Source organism: Hordeum vulgare, chromosome 3H (assembly GCF_904849725.1).
Source record: "Hordeum vulgare subsp. vulgare chromosome 3H, MorexV3_pseudomolecules_assembly, whole genome shotgun sequence".
In the NCBI taxonomy this organism is placed as follows: domain Eukaryota; kingdom Viridiplantae; phylum Streptophyta; class Magnoliopsida; order Poales; family Poaceae; genus Hordeum; species Hordeum vulgare.
The window spans coordinates 206,299,617-206,321,555 of NC_058520.1; the positions used below are offsets into that span (position 1 = coordinate 206,299,617).

Below are 21,939 nucleotides of genomic sequence, written 5' to 3' on the forward strand. Positions count from 1 at the left end.
AGAAGAATTTCTTAGTGGTGAGGGAATTGAACATCAGTACTCCGCACCTTACACCCCTCAGCAAAATGGTGTGGCAGAGAGGAAGAACCGGACACTTGTGGAAATGGCAAGGTCCATGTTAGACGAATACAAGTCACCACATAGTTTTTGGGCTGAGGCCGTCAACACAGCATGTCATGCATCAAACCGGCTCTTCCTTCGATCAATATTGGAGAAGACTCCATATGAGCTCCTAACTGGGAACAAGCCCAATGTTAAGTAGTTTCGTGTGTTTGGATGCAAGTGTTTCATCCTCAACAAACGGGAACGGTTAGGAAAATTTCAATCCAAAACAACTGAAGGGATTTTTGCTGGCTATGGATCAAACTCTCACGCCTACAGAGTCTACAACAAATCCACTGGATGTGTTATAGAAACCTGTGACGTGACGTTTGATGAATTTAACCGCTCCCATGGGGAGCAAGTTGATCTAAATGATGCAGGTGAAGAAGACTCCTCACAAGATATCTTGAACATGGGTGTAGGTGCACTTCTTCCGATGGAACAAAGACCCCATGATGATGATGAAGATGATGAGAGTATTTCTCATCCTCAAGACAGCTCACTGCCCGTACCTCCACAAGATACTAGCACACATATCATGCCAGTTGTTGAGGATCAAGTGGGAGAACATGTCTCTCACTCTGATCACACTCAAGAACAAGTTGATCTTCAAGAGCTAGACCAAAGTATGGGTATGTTTGATGATGAACCTCAACAGGTGAAACACGAAGAGGAATATCTTCCTCCGCACATAAATGATCCATATGTTGAGGACGTTGATGATGGAAATGAAGTCGAACCTCGTGAGACCCTGACCTCCATCATGCCATGTGTGGCCGGTCGTGTTGATATTGATCAAATCCTCACCGGCGTGTTGGAAGGTAGAGTGACTCGTAAACAATTAACAAGCTTTTTTGCTCACTTTTCGTTTGTCTCTAGTACCGTGCCACACAGGGTTCAGGATGCATTGTGTGACAATGACTGGCTCCTTGCTATGGAAGAGGAGTTAAACAGTTTTACACGCAACGAAGTATGGTCATTGGTAGAACGACCAACTGAGGAACATAATTTCATTGGAACTAAATGGATTTTCAAGAACAAGGAAGATGAGAATGGGACTGTCCTACGCAACAAGGAAAGGTTAGTCGCACAGGGGTACTCCCAAGTTGAAGGTTTGTACTTTGGTGAAACTTTCGCCCCTGTTGCTCGTCTTGAATCCATTCGCATTTTATTGGCCTATGCTGCTTTCAATGGTTTTACTTTGCATCAAATGGATGTGAAAAGTGCTTTTCTTAACGGTCCTCTACAAGAATAGGTATATGTATCACAACCACCTGGGTTTGTTGACCCTCACCACAAAGACCATGTATACAAACTTCACAAGGCTCTGTATGGCCTCAAACAAGCACCCCGTGCTTGGTACGATCATCTTAAGAAGTTCCTACTCGATGATGGCTTTGTGGTGGGGGTGATCGATCCCACTCTTTTTACTAAGAGGGAAAATGGTGACTTGATCTTATGCCAAATCTATGTAGATGACATCATTTTTGGTTCTCCTAACATCCATTTATGCAAGAAGTTTGCGGCCTCCATGACCAAGACTTCTGAGATGTCACTCAACACGGACTTGAAGTTCTTTCTTGGGTTTCAAATACAACAATTTCAAGAAGGGATTTTCTTGTCTCAAACTAAGTACCTCAAGGACATTCTTGAAAAAATTGATATGACAAATGCTAAACCTATGAAGACACCCATGGCCACAGACATAGTTCTAAATGAAGACACCAACGGTATTCCTTTTGACCCATCTACTTACCGCTCCATGATTGGTTCGCTACTTTATCTTTGCGCATCTAGACCGGACATCATGTTAAGTGTAGGCATATGTGCTAGATTTCAAGCTTCCCCTAGGGAAAGCCATCATACGGCGGTTAAGCATATTCTTAGATACCTTGTTCACACCCCCAAAGTTAGGCTTATGGTACCCTAAGGATGCAAAGTTCGATCTTATTGGGTACTCCGATGCGGATTGGGCCGGTGACAAAGTGGGACAGAAATCCACTTCCGGTGCATATTAGTTTCTTGGACGCTCCTTGGTAAGTTGGTCCTCGAAAAAGTAGAACTGTGTTTCTCTCTCCATGGCCGAGGCCGAATATATTGCAGCCGCAAGCTCTGCAACCCAACTGCTATGGATGAGGCAAACCATAAAGGATTATGGTATCACGTATCAACACGTTCCTCTTCTCTGTGATAATGAAAGTGCCATAAAGATCTCCAAGAACCCATTGATCACCCTCGCACAAAACATATTTATATTAGGTATCATTTCTTGAGAGACCATGTGCAAAAGGGTGACATTGATATTACTCATGTGGGTACCGACATGCAGCTAGCCGACATTTTCACCAAGCCACTTAGCGTTGCTAGGTTCTGTCAACTTAGGCGTGAACTTGGTATCTTGGAGCTTGACAACATAACTTGAAACCTTGCACACATACACACACTCACATTATGTTTGTGTCTTGATGTGGGCATGCATTTAGGGGGAGTGGGTCATAATTTTGTGTTTTTGAGCTTACAAAGTATGCATAAATCAACTTCTGTCCACAAGTAGTATATGTAATGCTTGTAGGCAACTATGTTTGTGCTTTTTGCGAGAAGCCATGAAAAATCATCATCTCATCATCAAAAATTCCAGAATCAACCTCTGCCTCCTCCTCTCTCTCGATCGTCCGACGTGTCTCGATCGTCTGGCGGCTAATCTCATTCTGGACGTCCGACCAATGTCGGTCGTCCGACGGCAAAATCCTCTCCGGCGTCGGACGTCCGACACATTGGGGCCTATAAATAGATGGGCGCGGGGCTGGGCTTTGCCCTAGCCCTCACGCGCCCCCTTTTTCCCCTGTAGCCGCCGCCGCCAGCACCAGGAGCGCTCGCCCGTGCCGCCACTCCCGAGATCTGCCCGATCTCCTCCGCGGATCCTTCTCTTCTTCCTCTTCTTCCTCAGCGGGATCCGTCTACAGGTATCTCCTCCGTTCCCCTCGCATTTGGTTCCCTCTCTCCCAAGTCCACGTGTTCGTTCGTAAGGTTTGACCATGTTCGTTCCTCATTTGGGGTTTCCATCCGTGTACGTCGTTGTGCACAACGCCCAAGGTTAAGCACGCCGCCTGGAAGGATGTTGCTGGCTCATCCGCTCGTGCCCCTACTGGCACGGGGTCGGACTCGGAAGGGCAACGTCGTCGCTCAAATGGACTGTCCGGCGTCCTCTGTCTCCACAGCTCCCCTCGTCGTCTGATGGTGATGGCTCTGACTTCGAGGATGAGCTTGCCGTCGAGGACCTTGCTGACCAGCCCGCTGATCGGAGGTCCATGCCAAAGCCCGGGACTCGCAGGGCGTCCTATATGCCACCACCTCCTCCTGCTCAGCCCGCAGGTGAAGCTCGTCACATCTCACTTGAACCCCCTGCTACCTTAGGTCGTGAAGTCACGAACTTCACCACACTTGCCAAGTCTTCATACCTCACTTTCCGCCGCGACATTGATCAATTCTCTGTCGTTCGTGACTCTACGGACTCACGTTTCCGCACACACGTCCAGGCAGACATTTTTACTACAGTCATAGTTCCTAAGGGTCTCTCTGTCCATCTCTTCATAGATCTTGAGCATATTCGCATGCACCCGGCGAAATACACGGGTGCCATTGAGCTTATTGAGGCATCGGGGCTTGCCGCCCTGTTTGCTTTTCATCGCGATTTTAACGCTGTTGCCATTCACCAGTTCTATGCCACATGCTTCTTTGCTCCAAACCACACTGTTAGCTGGATCACCTCTGACGTTCACTTCACAGCTTCTTATGATACATTTGTCGCCGCACTTGGTTTCCCCAACTCCGGCTTCAAAATACATAGGAATGATCCAAACCATGCACCTAAGTCCATTGAGGCATGTGGGTATCTCCTCAAACCACTCAGTGAGCTTCATGCGGGTGAACGCATGAAGGATCTTAACCAGGTTTCCATCTGGCGTTCACCTTACTTCATCATCTTTCAGTGTCTTATCCGCACCATCTATCCCAAGATGGGTGATAAGGGCTCCTGCAGTGGCTACTGTATTGACATCATGTCACACTTGTACGAGCACCCCAAGAGCAAAACTAATGTGCCTCACTTTCTCTGGCATGAGATTCGGCTTGCTAGTTTTCAATACAAGCGAGCTTTCCCTCATGCCCCCTTCATCCAGGCTCTTATTAATCATGTTGCTGATTTCTCTATTGCTGTCACTCACACACATCGCAAGTGGGTCATTCCCGCTCACATGGCGGACAACTATGCTCCCAAGAAAACCCCATCCTCCACATCCACTCACCGCACTATTGCCCGGTCAGCAACCCCCTCATCTAGCTCCGCTCCTCTTGGTCGCTTTGCCAAATTCATTGGCAAGGCCCATTCTGCTATGATGAAGGCCGTCTCTTTCCAGTGTGGTCAAACTCATGATGTGGTTTCTCGCCTAGTCTCCTCCAAGAATGCCCTCAATGCTCGTCTGAGAGACTCGGGCGCTCTTGATGTCAGTGATGATGAGGCCCCTCCTGCTGCTCCTCCTTCTGACTTCGGCTTTCCATCTGGTCCTGAGTGGGCTGATTTCCTTGACGAGGCTGGTGGCAGTGGCTTGCCTGACGATGAGGATGATGCTGATGATGATGCTGATGAGCTCTGAGCATGGTTGATGCTGTTGGTGCCTCCCTTTTTGGTACTTGGTGCCAAAGGGGGAGTAATGTATCATAGTTTAGTCTTTAGAGATTTAATGTAATAGATAAACCCATGTATGGCTACTTATGAATGTTGTGATTGCTATGGATTGCTATGATATCATCATAGACTATTATGTTTTGCTCCACTACTTCTATGATGATCTATTGTCTTTCTATGATGATCTATTATCTTTACATGATGATCCATTATATGTTCGATACACACATTAAAAGGGAGCTCCGATATTTTATCATGCACATACTAAGGGGGAGCTCCGTACTAAATCTCTCCAAGGCTATAATGTATGCTAAATCTTTTTGAGGCCTATGTATAAGTTGTCATCAACTACCAAAAAGGGGGAGATTGAAAGTGCATGCTATGCCCCTAATCGACTTTTGGTGTTAATGACAACACAACCATAGGAAACTAATCCTATTTGTTGAGTGTATCTCAGGATGGCAAGTACTTTAGTAGATTGAGAATTATGTGCCAAAGGTGGTCTGAGAAGATCGGGATTTATATTTCAAGAAGGCTCGGATTTGATAAAAGATGATGTAGACTATCCTTTTGAGTTTACTATTATTGAGTATAGGGATCCCGCACTATTTAAGAGGGGATCACAGGTTTTGCGATGAACTTTCTCATACCACATCTTCACTATCCTGCTCAATACCACATATTCTCTACTCTGCTCCTATCTCAAAACAGGACTATTGCCTCGGACTTCCGGCTCCCTCCGGACGTCCGAGGGTCGGACGACCGACAAGCTTCGGAAATCCGGAGCACTCCACCAGAAGAATTTGAGTCATATAACTCGGATTTCTGGCTCCCTCCGGACATCCGAGGGCCGGACGACCGACCAGCTTCGGAAATCCGGAGCCCTGCACCAGAAGAACGTGATCTCTATAACTAGGATTTCCGGCTCCCTCCGGACGTCCGAGGGCCGGACGTCCGTCCCCTTTCGGAAATCCGGAACCTCCCACCAGAAGAAGTTGAGTCGAATAACTCGGATTTCCGGCCTTCTCCGGACGTGCGGTCGCTGTTCAACTCACAGTGTTTCCAGTCATATCTATAGCTCTCGGACGTCCGACCCCTTGCGGACGCCCGGACTTCCGTAAACTGCCGGACGTCCGAACCCTGTGTCACTTAAAGTGTCCCCAACGGCTGTTTTACACTCCCCACTATATATACCCCTCTCCCACTTCGTGAGAGGGTGTCCGACACAGCTAGAACACATCCAAGAACACCTTTCTTCTCACTCACTCTTGTCTACACCAAATCTTAGATCCCAAGAGCATTTGTGAGTCCCTTTGAGTGTTGTTCCAATCAAAAGATAGATCGTCTCCTTCTCCTCCTTCCCACCAAAGTGATTTGTGATTTGAGCAAGTTTTGAGCAATCCCCGTGATCTTGTTACTCTTGGAGGTTGGAGACTCCAAGGCGGTAGGAGTCTTCGGAGAGGAATCAAACCATTGTGATTTCCCCCGGAAAGTTTGTGAAGGTTTGGAAGCCACCTCAAGGCTTACCACTAGTGGTTGAGAAACGCCTTCGTGGAGTTATCTCAAAGGGAGAATAGGGTGAGCCTTCATGGCGTTGGTGTGCCTTCGTGGTAACATCCGCCCCTCTAACGGTGACGTAGCTTCCCTCCAAGGAAGTGAACATCGGGATACATCCTTGTCTCTCTTGGAGTTTCAGTTATTCCTAACCCTAACTCTCTACTTGTGTTAATCCTTATTACGTACTTGTATTTGATTATTGTTTACCGCTTGCCTTACTTCACTCTAAATAGCTTACTCCTTGTCGTAGCAATTATTAGGCCTACACTCATATTCCGCACTTTTGCCTAAAATTGCTAAGTAACTATTAAAATTTGGAACTGTACCTATTCACCCCCCCCCTCTAGGTCCATCTCGATCCTTTTCAGCAACCACTACACCGCCCACTCCCCCACCTGAAGCTCTTCTAGACGATTCTTAGTCTTGTCCCTCTCCACTTCAGGAACAAGGGCGGGGCATAGTTACAAGAGGAAGATTTGATGGTGGCAGACACATTTGTTGGACCCGTCCCCTAGATCATTAGGGTAAAACAACAAGAAAAGAGCAAGCTGGGCAACCCTTGGTTGGAGGAGAGGAGAAGGATGGATGAGCATCGCCTACCGCACGCCTCCCGGTTTTATAGGCAGGATGCGGGGGGCTAGATCTCCTATGCTCCAAGGGTCACCGCGTATCTCCACCTAGGCCGTTTCCCACCATCACGGGCGAAGAGGTAACCGCCCCATCAATACAATCCATGGCGATGTGGCTCCTACCATGAGAGAGCCTTGAAGTCACGCGCACCCGCCGCAAGATTCTCCCAATGCATGCGACACGTGTGGCGGAAACAGCCTAAAGTGGTGGGATAGCGCAGATCAGCGAGTTGGCGGTTACCATTTTGCATTTTCACGCTCGTGCATGAACATTGGGCCTGACCCAATAGTGTTGGGCAACCATGTATGGGCCAGGCCCGGGGGCTCCTCTCGTTGCACTAGTAATGGGGTACCAGGTGGCCCTAACTTATGCACAGAGGTTAAGAGCATAACCCCTCGAAGGCAACCGCCAACCCAAGCAAGTATGTGGAAGAAGACGCCAGCAACACCTATACAGCAGCCCAGGACGGTCCCAAGACACGTGAGGAACCTCCAACACCTATCGGGGACCAAGGCACAGGCATCCTCGAGAAGACCCGGCCAGTTAACCCTCCTGCAAGCGCGACCCAACCTGCCATCGCTCCACCTCATCGCCACGTCAGTCACTTACCAATGAGGTGTCGAGCTCCGAGATGGGTAAGTGGCTCTCGCTGAGCATGTGTTAACATGCTGGAAGACAGAGTATGCCCCATTGACACCCGTCCATAGGCGTGTCAAGATGTGGTGCAATAGTTAGCTAGAACGGTGGAAGGATCTTGCCGGGGACGCACCCCTGCGCGCCACCTAAGGCTACATTTATGGCATTTTGTCTTGAGCGCCAGAGTTCGGTATGATAGAATTGTTAGCTATCTAATCATGTCTGTTTGCCACTGTGGACGCCCCTTGAGCTATAAAAGGAGGCCCAAGGTAATCTAGCCCAGGATTCAGACCCTAGAGAATTTGTACGCACATAGTAGCTCTCCACGGCAACCCTTGCCGGGGCAGGAAACTGTGGAAATTCGTCTTCCCCAAATCAATCCACCAAAGCATGAGTAGGGTTGTACACTTCTCAGCGGCCCAAACCTGGGTAAACGCCTCGAGTCTCATCATTATGTAGCCTCGTAGTTTCTACTCTTTGTGCAACGCGATCTCCCCGCCAAACCACGAAGGGGACAATGGACCCATAGGTGATCGAGTGCAACCTGCCTCGACACGGGTCAGTGACCAAGACCAGCCTCCGAGTGGTGGTGATGTTGGCCGGGTGGTCCAACTGATCGCGCGTGACGGGCATTTTCGCCCAATCAAGGTACTTCGTGGTGGCTGGAGCCGCCATGTTTACCTCCCGATTGATGAATTTCAGTCAGCTCTTGCTCTCCACATCGACGAAGATCATGACGACGTTCTCGATGTTTGGATACCCAGGGGTAGCCTCTTGAGCATCCTCGTCACTCTTTTCCCCGGAGGGCTCTCCGCCTATCTCCTGCCGCAGCAGGCGACAGTGTCAAGCCGTGTGCTTGGCGGGGATGATCTCCCCCTCCTCGTCCTTCCTAGCATGGAATGGACACGGATGGTCCATTAGGTTGCTTTTGGACTCGGCCTTCTTCTTGCGTGTCCAATCTTTCTTTTTCTTCTTGGGCTTGCTTTGGCTCTGCCCTCGGGCAGCTGCTACTTCGGCTTTGCCCGATGGGTCGCCCTTTTGCTTATATTTCTTCCCGGTGTTTCCCAACTAAGGGGCTTCACTGGCTCGGCCTTTGCCACTGCAGAGGCAGTCTTCTTCTTCGCCATTCGCGTATCGATTGGTGATTTCCATTGCCCAACTAAGGGAAAGATCCTCGATTGGCCAAACTTGAGGATGAGCTCCCTGTACCGAGTGCATGCTTTTAAAGCGCACACGGCGTGATGCTTAGTGACGGTTTCCACAGTGTTGTACAATGTGGTCCACCGATGGATGTACTCCCGAGGGGCCTCGTTGCTCTTTTGAACACAATGATGTAGCTCGGTTGAACCGCCTGGGCACTTGTAAGTGCCCTCGAATGTTTTGACAAACACTCAGGCTAAATCTCCAGAGCTGTGGATACTGCTAGAGGGAAGCTGGTTGAGCCAGGCCCTCGCCGATCCCTCGAGCATGAGGGGTAGATACTTCATCGTGACAAAGTCGTCGCCGCCGCCTATTTGGACAGCCACTCGGCAATTCTCGAGCCAAGTCTCTCGCTTCGATTTGCCATTGAACTTGCAGATCCCCGTGGCCAGTCGGTAATTGGAGGGGATCTCTGCTTCATGGAAGTGTCGGCCGCAGCACTCGAGGCCAGATACTCCACGGCCTACGCGCAATCGGTCGATCACGTTCTGGGTGATAATTGACCTCACGTTGAACACACAGGTTCGATAGTCGTCGTCCCCATAACCCATATGCCGATTGGGGCTTGGTCTGCGATCATGGGGACGATGTCCGAGTGAACCACTCCCTGGAGGAGGTGTTCTACTACGAACCTGATGTTCACGTCGTAGATCTCCGTGCGGGCCTCTGGAAGAGGAGGAGAATTTTGACGCCTTCCAAGTCAATGCAGGCTCTGAGCCGACTGCACTATGTCTCCTTGGATGGACCTGCTATGAATACGATCTCGTGAATGCGACACCGCAGAGTTTTGCTGCATGGCAGTCTTCAGCAGAGCCTGGATCTGCCGAATGCCTTATCTGGCCGCATACTCACTCGATTGGATGGAATCAACAATCCAAGTGGCGGCGGCAAAATTCAGCAAAGGTGTTCGCATCACCTCGATGTGGCGGGTCCGGTAGTTCGAAAATAGCTCTCGGGGATTGCGACCCGAGCCAGGCCGATCCCTTGCGGCCCGAGCATCGAGTGACTGCTGAAGTCGCTCGGGACACTTGCGCTCATCCAGAGTGTCCTGATGCACGTTCTCCAATGCTATCTCTTTCGGGGAATCCCCGATGATGGGGGTGCGAAAAGCTTGCTCGCTTCTCCGTCAAAGTTCTTCTCGTTGCTGATCTATGAGCGACTCCAGAACATGGTGGTTGCTGCCGTGGCGATGCTCTCCACCATCACACCCAAGAGAATTCTCTGCGGAGAATCCGGGGCCGCCTCCTCTGGTCGTGTCGGCCATCAAGACCTCAGCGGCGTCTCCATTGCTTTCACAGTTAGAGTCGCCGAGTGATTCTTCACTCAATGATGGGAAGAGACTGACGGTGGGTTCATCAGAATTGAGCATAGCCACCTTCCCTGAGATGGCCTGGTGGGCCCTGGCGTGCTTCATCCACCACTGCAACCGCGAATGCCCGGAGCGCTTGCAGCGAACTACAACGGGACGTGGGGGCACCGAGTGATACGACACCGATGGGTGTCGGATCAGGACTCCATGCGCAACTGCGTTAAAACGCGACGTACCTCGAGCAGGGAGGGCATCGGTGTCTAGTGGCGCATCATGCAGCCATGCTGAGTCATCGACGATCAAGCTAAGGGAGCTGAAGAGGATTTCTTCGCCGAATGTCATCATGGGGACGAAAAAGGTAAAACTCCTACTGCGCCGGATTTTCTAGACGCGCAACCCCATGGTGGGCACTAACTGTTGAGGGAATGATCCTGACAATAGTACCGGCAGTACGAATGAGGGGTGGAGCCTATCTAGGGCGTAGAGGATACACTCGGATGTACGAGTTCGGGACCCACACGGGAGTGGTAACGACCCTGTGTCTCGAGCCTCGAGGCTCGTGTTCGATTATAGAGTATGAGATAGTATAGAATGTTGAACCCTTGCTCGAGAGCCCGGGGGTGGCTTATATAGAGTGCGCCACGACCGGGCGGACTTCATTACAAGGGAAAGTAAATGCTAATAACTATGGAACTTACTAGTAACGGCATCTGTAACTCTGCTTACTCGTAACACACGTCTTCACTTCACTTCATGTGATAGTTCAAGTCTATGGCCGGTGTAGCCTCTTCGTTGCCCATGTCCTGCTGCAATCCGAGTGTTGAGGAACGTCCGACTGATATGAAGCAGGCCGAGTGAACTCATGTGAGCCGAGTGAAATATACTTGTACGAGTGAGACAATGAATGCATAAGTGACTTTTGGGACGGTGTTATTCATGTAGGGTCTTGGGCAGGCCTAGGGATGGAGGTCCGTAGGACTACCCCTAAAGTACGACCCCGTGAGCCGGCTCCTCTGCTCCATTGGTCGAAGCCCATGAGGTGATGCCCCAACCCATCTTGACTCCATTATTACTCGCCCTGAGCGATCTATAGTTATCATGTGCGCACAACGCTAGGTCTGTTCGGCCCAGTGTCATTTTTTTGCATTGCGAATTTAACCAATTATCCAAGATTTTGCATTTTAGAAAATTATATGTTTTAAAAACTGCTAATAAATAAATAACCCTGCATCGGATTAAATTAATTTAGATATGTAAAATGTCAAGAATTTCATGTGGATTAATAATATCCAACTTTCATGCATGTTTAAAGTTGTTTGACTTGCTATTTGCATTGATTTGTGTGATGCCATATTAACATCGATTTAATTCATAGCAAAATATGGTGCATCGCATTAAAAACTTTACACATGAAAACTACTTAGAATTTTGTGTAGTTTCACAATATCCAACTTTAAACCATGATTAAAATGTTTAACTTGTTGTTTTCATTTCATTTCAATAAATACCATGTGAAAATGATTTATTTCATAACTAAATAACCGTATCTCCGATTAAAATGTTCCACGTGTGTAACTTGTCTAGAAAAATGTGCATACTAACATGGTGATATTTATTTTGCATCTTAACAAATCTAAAATTGTGTTATAGGTGGAACAGTACCGAAATCTTAATTTCCATATGGGAACTTTTCGGAATTGTTATTCGTTGTTCCGGCCTCATTTAAACATGCATAGAATTTCATGTAATTTCATAATATCTTGTGCATCCATGATTTAACATGTTGTGGCTCTCATTTGCATGCATTTTGCATTCGTGGCATATCATCTTGTGTTGCTCATATCTTTTAGGCTGTAGCTTCGTTTTAAATGATCTATATATGTAAATTGACTAGAATGACATGTAGAATCACATGGTCCACTTTATTTTGCTGTTTAGTAAATATTAAATATGTTTAGTTCAGATCTGGACCAATTTCTAAATTAACATATGGGGTCATTTCGGAAATACTATAAGTTGTTTCCGAGTTCATTTAAAATGCCTAGATAGTGTAGTTTATTTATGCTTCACATCTTCCCATGTTTAACAACATTTTACATTGGCGTGTACCTAAACGGGAATGAACTAAGTAATTCAAATGTGGAGTTTCGTCGATATGCAACTCATTGCATATTTAGCTTAACTTAATGTGTAGTAATAAATTGTTGTGATTTGTCGTGTCGTGCATAATTAAATGGACATGCATCATAAGTGATTGCACCTCATGTCATGAATATGTTCTAGTGCTTATCGTGTGTTGATTGTTTGCTTCCGGATTGTTTCTTCTTGATAGAGTTCTGAACTGCTTCGGAGTGTGAGGATCATTCGACCTCATTGCTTCATCTACTTGATGGATTCGTTATTCTTCCAACCAGGATCACAGGCAAGATGACCATTTCCCTAGTTACCATTACTATCATTGCAATGCTAGTTGTCTCATTTCTATCGCTCTGTCTCGCTGCCTACCAACTGTTATGTTTAGCCAGCCAACATTGACATGAAAAAGCCTCTAACCCCCCTCCACATCCGAGCAACCCTTTGTTAGGCTATGTTACTGCTTGCTCATCCTCCTTATAGTGTTGCTAGTTGCACGTGCAGTTGATTTCCGTGTGACAACATGGGTGCCTTGATATATCACCATATTATTGCTATTTAATTTAGTGTACCTATATACTTGGTAAGAGGTGGAAGGCTTGGCCTTCTAGCTCGGTGTTTTGTTCCACCTTTGCCGCCCTAGTTACTTGTGTACCAGTGTTATGTTCCACAATTGAGCGCTCCTAACATGCTTGGGGTTATTGTGGAGACCTCCTTGGTTTTTGTTTTGGGATAAAACTTGTATCGCAGGGCCCAACATTGGTAGTATTTTCTTAATAACAACTACTAAACTTCTCATAGGACACTGATCACCCCGTGGATAATTAATTAACAACCCAGGCCAGTGCTCCTCGTGAGTGTCGGTCCAAAAAGCGCAGACTAGGGGGCCACCATGGGGAACCTCATGGTTTGGTTTTACTCATAAGCTTTCCCATCCGGTCGTGTCGTGAGAACGAGATACGCGGCTCCTATCGGGTTGGTCGACACGTCGGGCAACCTTGCTGGATTTGTTTTACCCTTTCTCAAACATCTTGTGCAAGGGATTCCGAGGATACATTAGGCTATCTCGAGGTTGAGCTGATCCACCAGTAATCCGAGGAGATCACGGGTTTTCCGGGGTCGACGTTTCTGAGGCAGCTTGTGGTAGTTTGTGATGGACTAGTTGGAGCACCCCTCTTGGGTTAAATCTTTCTGAGAGTTGTGTCCGTGGTTATGTGTTAACTTGGAAACTTTCTTTAACACCCGATCATAGCAAACATGAAGTAAACTTAATTAGAGCTTGCCAATTGTGTGTGTAACCGTGACTGTCTCTTCTCATGAGCTATGTATCCGAGAGAGGACACGGTGGGGGTTATGTTTGACATAAGTAGGTGTTCAGGATCACTTCATGATCACTTATAGTTCATGTATGTCTATGCATATATCACCCCCCCCCCCTCTTATTCTTGTACTTGTAAGTTAGCCACCTCAAATAAATGCTTAGTGCTTGTTCTAGCCTCACCACTACCGTAACTCACCCCTATAAGCTTTGCTAGTCTTGATACCTTTGGGAATGAGATTGATGAGTCCATGTGGCTCACAGGTTACTACAACAACAGTTGCAGTTACAGGTAAAGTGATACTTTGATGTGAGTGTGATGATTGTTCTATTTGGAGTTTCTTCTTCATCGATCTAGGATGGGTTCCAGGCCGGCAGCCTGGGATAGCAAGGATGGACGTCATTCTTTTATCATTTGATTTCGTCCGACTCGGACCATGCTCTTCTACATGATGTTTGAATGTATTGTTGTATTCAGATGATCATGTTGTAGCTTGTTGTGAGTTTAAGCCAATTCCATATACTCATCTCTTTTGTACATGCACCTGTAACAATATCTATTCTTGCAAAACGACGAGATGCGCTTCTATCCCTGTCGAGGCCTCGTGCCAAAATAAGGATAGGATCGCATCTTGGGCGTTACAAGTTGGTATCGCAGCAGTACGGACCTACGACCCCCCTTGATTGATCGAACTTAGCCGAGTCGAGTTTAGTCCAAAACTAATTTGACTCTAGTTATATATCAGAGAGTAGGATTCCTTTTACTCCTCTTCTATGCTCTTGTAACGAATCTTGACGTAGGAATTTTAATTCTACTCCTCTTCTCACTCAAAGAAAATTAGGATCACGCGGGTATTTTGGAACCTCTATGATGTTGATGTGACGGAGTTCTCACTTGGTGCCTCCTGTGTAACTTGATTTCTTCCAGGGAGTTCAACTCCACGGGATTCTTGTCACACTCGTTATCGTTCAGTTTCCTTAGTATCTCACGATAAAGGATGTTCGAAATTGCTTCAATACTCTTTGTGGTGAGAGGAGTTTCGCATCACCCAGTACTGGGGAGAGCGTCCAGATGTACTGCCATAATTGGTATCATTCTGGTTACGAGGGTCTGAGGTAGATGAGTTTCTGAGATCTCTAGTTATGTGTTGGCAGATGTGATACATTGGATGGGTAGTGTAATTGGTAGGAGTTGAGTGATGGATTTTACTTCATGTATCCGTGGACCCAATTGCATAACCAAAAAAATTTGGAATTTCTTAGGTGGGAATTCAAGTAGTTACCTAGGATTATCTTCCAACAAATGCATGATGTGAGGTTGGGGTTCGACATCTAGTGGATTCATTTGTTGACGGTCTTTCTTACAAAGGATAGTCTCGATATATTTCATCACATATGCTCCATCAAGCCTTGTAGTTCGCTATGCCTCGGGAGCATATTTGAGCGGCATTTCAATATGAAAATTCAATGTACGATCGAACCCGTGCGAACCTTGCCACGAAAATATCAAATGGAAACTCTATCATATATTTTTTTCCAACTTAATTTGCAAGCCTCATCCTTTGTTCTGTTGGAATATGGTAATTCAAGTTGCTTCGATGTCCGGTGGTGATTTCGTATCTTTACTAAGCGGTGTTCTCATATTTATATGAGAGTGCTAATCCTTTTGCTCAATCAAACTGTGTTATCAATTCTTTTGCAACCGGAGTTTTCATGTCAATTCTTTTTCATCTGGTGTGCTTATATTCAAGTTAATTCAATCTTCTCCAATATTTGCAAGTTCAATCCCTCATTTATTTCCGGAGTTCATCTCATTTTTCCCAAGTTGTCTTTGTTTTTCCCCACCCTCCCAACCTTTTTCAACAATTAAATTCTCGTCCAAATGCCTTCTTTTCAATTACGCTTCCTCTTTCTTTTCTTCCATATCATATTTGGTGATTCATTGTGAAGGTGCTTAGTGCTAAGTTCATCATTTCTTTGTCTCCATGTTCTTCCCTGGTGGATTCAATTCAATCTTTGGGCATTCATCATATCCTTTTCATTTGTTTAAACATGTTGGAAATTCTTATCCAAACCTCTCTTATTTATTCATCCCTCTCTATTCTATCCAGAGTGCTGAAGATATCTTAGAAGACTTTCTTCTCCATTCAAATCCTCTTAAATTGTTTTGAGGGTCTCACCTCATCAAGTTTTTCATTTGTACAGGTGCAATCTATATTTCTTAGCAATCCATTCATCGGTGTTTTCTTTTAGTGGGCTCATAACCCACATGTTTCTTTTTCCCACGTTCTTACCTCGCTGTTCTAATATTTTATGGAGATCTCTATTTCTGTCGAAGTGTAACGTAAGTATGGATTCCATCAGTCATATTCCTTCTCCAAGATCGTTTCAAATTATTTTCATCTTTGGCTCAACCTTTCTTTATTCATTGTTCCAGAGTGTCTTAGCCAGTCATGGTGTTGTTGCTCGCCATCATTCTCAGCGTTGAAGACCGAAGGAGAGTTTTGCTTAAATCTTGGTCCATTCTCCTAAAGATTCATGGTTTCAACATGTTGTTATCTTTTCAATAGTTTCCAATCATGAGAAATTCCTTTCGTATCTATCCAGTGCATTTTAGTGTTGTTTCATTTCTCATTCCTCCGAAGGCCAACATTTCAGAAGGTTTCTTCGTTCACACCTTTCAGCTTTCATTCTCAAATTCTTTTCAATTGTTATCTCTTCTTTGTATCTCAATTATTCTGGTGCTTCATTCAAGTTTTTTGCTAGTTGGATTGTGATCTTTTCGTTCTCATGTATTCCACTCATTTCTAATGTCCCCATCTGTTTTAAATTCTTCAGGTGGATCATGCTCTCTTCGTCACGTGTATTTCCATCCATGCGAAATATCCCCATTTGTTTGAAATTCTTACTGGTGGCTTGTTCAAGCATCCTCTAATTGAATTATGCTCTGTTTGTTCTCATGTAGCCCAGTTCATTGTATTATCCTCATTCATTCCAAATTCTTACCGGTGTTCTCGTTCAAGACTTCTTCAAGTTTGTGCTCATATCTCTCTTCAATCTTTCAAGAAGAATAAGTGGTATGCTAAATTTGCTTGTCATCAATTTAACCTCATGAAGGATAAGCATAACATAATTCTTATTCTTGTTCATTCAGGTGATTTCAATTCTTCTTCCGGAGTGGCTCTTGATATCAATTCTTGTTTCTAAGTGCATCATCTTTTCTTTTTCCGGAGTTTCAAGTCTTCCCAAGTATCTCTTCGTGAAGCTCCATCTAAATCTTTGCAAGGTCATAATCTTATTCTTTCAACCTTCATTTGTTTTCGTCATTCTTTTTATATGGAGGTTCTTCATGGTGGTTCATCAAGGATTTTGTTCATTCTCGAAGTGTTCTTCAAGATTCTTGTTGGAGAGGCTCAAATATGCATTGCCTTGCATTCTAAGTGCAATTCTTCCTCCTTTATCCTTTGAGGTGGTGTTATATCATTCTTGATTCATGAGGAGTCTCCAAGAGCATTTATTTCAAAAATGAGATATTTAAACCGAACAATTGTTTTGACCATGAGATATTTTCAACTCATGATTTCTTCATTGAAGTTATCCTGGATTGGATTTCACCTAAATCTTTTCTAAGGATTGTTGCTATCATGGTGCTTGTCATTAATCCAAGTTCTCAATGTATCCTCCTGGTGTAAGAAGTTTTGCATATCTTGTTGCTTCCAATCAATCTTTGCTTTTGTTAGTGGACGGTTATCACCTCATAATTTTGATATATTTTCCATGAGCCCACAACAAGCTTTTTCTTTTCGTTGTTGATTTTCCAACTCCGTTCAATCCTTCTTTGTAAAGTTGTTCTTTTCAAGTTCATGGTGGTAGCAATTGCCATTTTCTTCTCTGTTCTCTTCTTCTCGATGATCTAGTTTCTATTCTTTTGTGTCGGATGCATTGTGATGTTGCTCTCTTTCATCCATTATCTTGTTTTATCAAGATCATGTTCTTTCCTTGCTAGTTCATTTAATCGGAGTGTTGTCTTCTACTTTCAAGTTCTTCCATTTTGTAAATTTTTGCCTCTATTTCATACCAAAGTGCTGTCGGGATTTCTTTTGAATTCTTGCTTGTTCCTCATGTCATTCTTCATCTCACTGCAACTTTCAGAACTCATTGATTTCACTCGTTTGTCAAAGAAGCAACTAAGTTTAACCTCTTCGTTTCCTCTTCTCTTCCCCTTTTTTCATTCTTACATCTCGGGTCGAGATCTCTTGTTAGTGTAGGAGAGTTGTAACAGTCGGGAACCGACGCTCCAGGATATTCCCCTTTTATTCCATTGTCATTGTGTGATTCGTTTGTTTGTCACATCATTCGCATTGCATCGGTACTCCGATGCCGTCATTTTTCAAAACTTGCATCCGTTGTTTAGTTGCCGGTTCTTTCCATTTTTGTCATCGACCGGTTTGAGACCAACCGCACATGCAGGCGTCCACGGCACCTTTAATATTTTTGTTTTTGAAAGGTTGTATAAAACCTATTTGGATTGGGTTGAAAGTTGGCGTGCGCTCTTGTTATAGTGTAGGTAGGCCGCCTCCCAAATTTCATCGCAATTAGGGTCCATTTAATGCCCGAACCGTTAAATATATAGCGATACTATAGCCGGTTAAATTATCTGAAGTTTTTATTTTTCAAAATATGATGTCGGGCTGTCCATCTTCCCTCTCTTCTCAGCCAACTATTCTACACAGACCACCATAACCCACCTAGCTTCTTCCCCGGTTTGTGTGATCGGAGGATCAAAAGAACGGAGCAAACCCCCTTCTTTTCCTATATATAGACTAATCCATAGCCTATTTTGGATAAATCCTAAATTCTAGGAGATTTGTCCCGTCCATCTCATCTCCCCGCCGCCACTTCTCGCCCCCTCCTCGGATCTGCCGCCAGCCTCCACCCACCAAATCCCACGACCCAAGCCACAACCACCCCCATCCGCTTCTCTGAACCGTTGGATGTAAGATCGAATGGTCGGGAGAGCTCCCCTGCAGCCTCCCAGATCCACCCGCTCCAGACCGAGAGGAGCTCGATCTCGAGGTCGACCCTGAGCTCCTCCTGGGTCAACACCTCCAGCTCCATCGGTCAGCCCTTGCCGGAGCAAGTCAGCACCTCGTCGGCACCTCTCTCCTTCCTCTAATTATGTCCCCTTCTTGTTTGCTTCTTCGCTGTCAGGCACACATCAGAGCTCGCCCTCTGCTTCTTGGGTGCCGTTGGAGTTGCCATGACACTGTCGGTCCCGCAAAGTCCCATGCCTCCTCGAGCTTCTCCTCCGATGGAGCCCTCTTCACCTCATCCATGAACTGTTGGATCCGGTCCCGCCAAACCTCCCTTGCAGTGTCGCCATCGCCGCCAAGCTCGGCCCCACCCTCGCTGACCACTCTCCGGTGAGCAGCACGCCGCCTCTGGTAGCTCCTCCCCCCGATTCTGGACGTGTCCGTGCCTCTCAGGCGCCCGTGTGCCTTCCGTGCGCCCGAGCAGCAGTAGGACCAGACTCGTGCCGCCGTGCTCCCTCCATCTCTCTTTCCCCTGTCCATTTTTATCTATCTCTCTCACACTCATCTCTCTCTGTTTTCTCAAGCAGGAACCGCAGGAGCAGCCATGGAAGCCCAAAGCTCCTGCCCGGTCCGGCCCCGGCCTCTGCCTCCTCATTCGGCCTCCAGCGCCACGCCCCCGACCTCTCGCTGACCCGTCGGCCACCGCGTCGCTGGAGTTGGAGTCGTGGTTGCTACCGATGCTGCCCTCTTTGTGGGAGAATGACTCCGCTCGAGCCCCTCCGCCCGTTGACCGATGTCTAGGCCGCGCCCAGCCGCTCCCCGTGGCCCATCCCGTCCTCGTGCCCGATGGCCGAGTTCGCCGGCCTCCTCTCCTCCATGGGCTGAAGCCCATGAGGTGGGGCCCCAACCCAACTTGTCTTCGTTATTATTCACGTAGAGCGATCAATAGTTATCATGTGCGCATAGGGCTAGGTCTGTTTCGGCCCAGTGCCATTTTTTTGCAGTGCGAATTTAACCAATTATCCATGATTTTGCATTACAGAAAACTATATGTTTCAAAACTGCTAATAAATAAATAACTATGCATCAGATTAAAATAATTTAGATATGCAAAATGTCTAGCATTTTGCATAGATTAATAATATCCAGCTTTCATGCATGTTTAAAGTTGTTAAACCTGTTCTTTGCATTTATTTGCTTGATGCCATATTAAAATTATTTAATTCATAACAAAATAACCGTGCATTGGATTTAAAAACTTTACACATGAAAAGTGCTTAGAATTTTTTGTAGTTTCACAATATCCAACTTTCAACCATGATTAAAATGTTTAACTTGCTGCTTTCATTTAAATTTCATAAATACCATGTGAAAATGATTTATTTCATAACTAAATAACCGTAGCTCCGATTAAAATGTTCCACATATGTAACTTGTCTAGAAAAATGAATAGAAGAACATAGTGACATTTATTTTGCTGCTTAACAAATCTGAAATTGCGTTAAAGGCAGAACAATGCCGAAATCTTAATTTTCATATGGGACTTTCCAGAATTGTTATTCGTTCTTCCGGCCTCATTTAAACTTGCCTAGAATTTCATGTAGTTTCGTAATATCTTGTGCATCCATGATTTAACTTGTTGTGGTTGTCATTTGCATGCATTTTGCATTCGTGGCATATCATCTTGTATTTCTCATATATTTTAGACCGTAGGTCCGTTTTAAATGAAATGTATATATATCTAAATTGACTAGAATAACGTGTAGAATCACATGGTCGACTTTATTTTGCTCTTTAGTAAATATAAAATATGTTTAGTTCAGATCTGGACCAATTTGGAAATTAACATATGGGGTCGTTTTGGAAATACTATAAGTTGTTTCTGACCTCATTTAAAATGCTTGTATATTGTAGTTTATTTATGCTTCACCTCTTGTCATATTTAACAACATTTAACATTGTCGTGTACTTAAATAGGAATGAACTAAGTAATTCAAATGTGGAGTTTCGTCGATATGCAAGTCGTTGCATATTCAACTTGCATATTGAGATTCACTTAATGTATAGTAATAAATTTTTGTGCTTTGTTGTGTCGTGCATAATTAAATGGACATGCATCGTAAGTGCTTGCACCTCATGTTATGAAAATGTTGTGGTGTTTATCGTGTGTTGATTGTTTCTTCTCGATTGAGTTCTCAACCACTTCGGAGTGTGAGGATCATTCAACATCGTTGGTTCGTCTACTTGACGGATTTGTTCTTCTTCCAACCATAATCACAGGAAAGATGACCATTTCCCTACAATAGTATCATTGCCATGCTAGTTGTCTCATTTCTATCGCTATGTCTCGTTGCCTACCACCTGTTATGTTCAGCCTCCCAACATTGCCATGAAAAAGCCTCTAACCCCCCTCCACATCCCAGCAACCCTCTCTTTGGCTATGTTACCGCTTGTTCATCCTTGTTATAGCGTTGCTAGTTGCGGGTGAAGTTGCTTTCCATGTGACAACATTGGTTCCTTGATATATCACCATATTATTGCTATTTAATTTAATGCACCTATATCCTTGGTAAGAGGTGGAAGGCTTGGCCTTCTAGCTCGGTGTTTTGTTCCACCTTTGCCACCCTAGTTACTTGTGTACCGGTGTTATGTTCCATAATTGAGCGCCCCTAACATGCTTGGGGTTGTTATGGGGACCTCCTTGTTTTTTGTTTTGGGATAAAACTCGTGTGGCCAGGCCCGACATTGGTACTATTTGCTTAATAACAACTAATAAAATCCGCATAGGGTACTGGTCACCCTGTGGATAATTAATCAACAACCGGGCCAGTGCTCCTCATGAGTTTGGTACAAAAAGGGCAGACTGTGGGTTCAGCGCGGGGAAACTCATCGTTTGGTTTTACTCGTAGGCTTTCCCATCCCGTCGTGTCCTGAGAACAAGATACGTGGCTCCTATCCGGTCAGGCAGCCTTACTGGATTTGTTTTACCCTACTTAAACGTCTTATGCGAGGGATTCTGAGGATACTTTGGGCTATCTCAAGGTTGAGGTTTTCCACCAGGAATCCGAGGAGATCGCATGTCTTCCGTGGTCGAGGTTTCTAACGCAACTTCTGCTAGTTTGTGATGGACTAGTTGGAGCAGCCATGCGGGGTTAATTCTTTCTCAGAGCCGTGCCCGTGGTTATGTGGCAACTTGGAAACTTTGTTTAACACCCGGTCGTAGCAAACTTGAATTAAACTTAAGCCAACTATGTGCCTAACCGGACAGTCTCTTCTCGTGAGCTCTGTATCTGAGAGAGGACACGATGGAGTTATGTTTGACGTAAGTAGGTGTTCA

General features: G+C 45.5%; 1 long non-coding RNA gene across 1 annotated transcript; it reads left to right on the top strand.

Moving 5' to 3' along the window:
- The first annotated feature begins 18,165 nt into the window (after positions 1-18,165).
- Positions 18,166-19,634, top strand: LOC123439800. Its single transcript, XR_006630164.1, has 2 exons — positions 18,166-18,992; positions 19,190-19,634. It is a non-coding gene; the product is annotated as an uncharacterized LOC123439800 (long non-coding RNA).
- Positions 19,635-21,939: the final 2,305 nt, after the last annotated feature.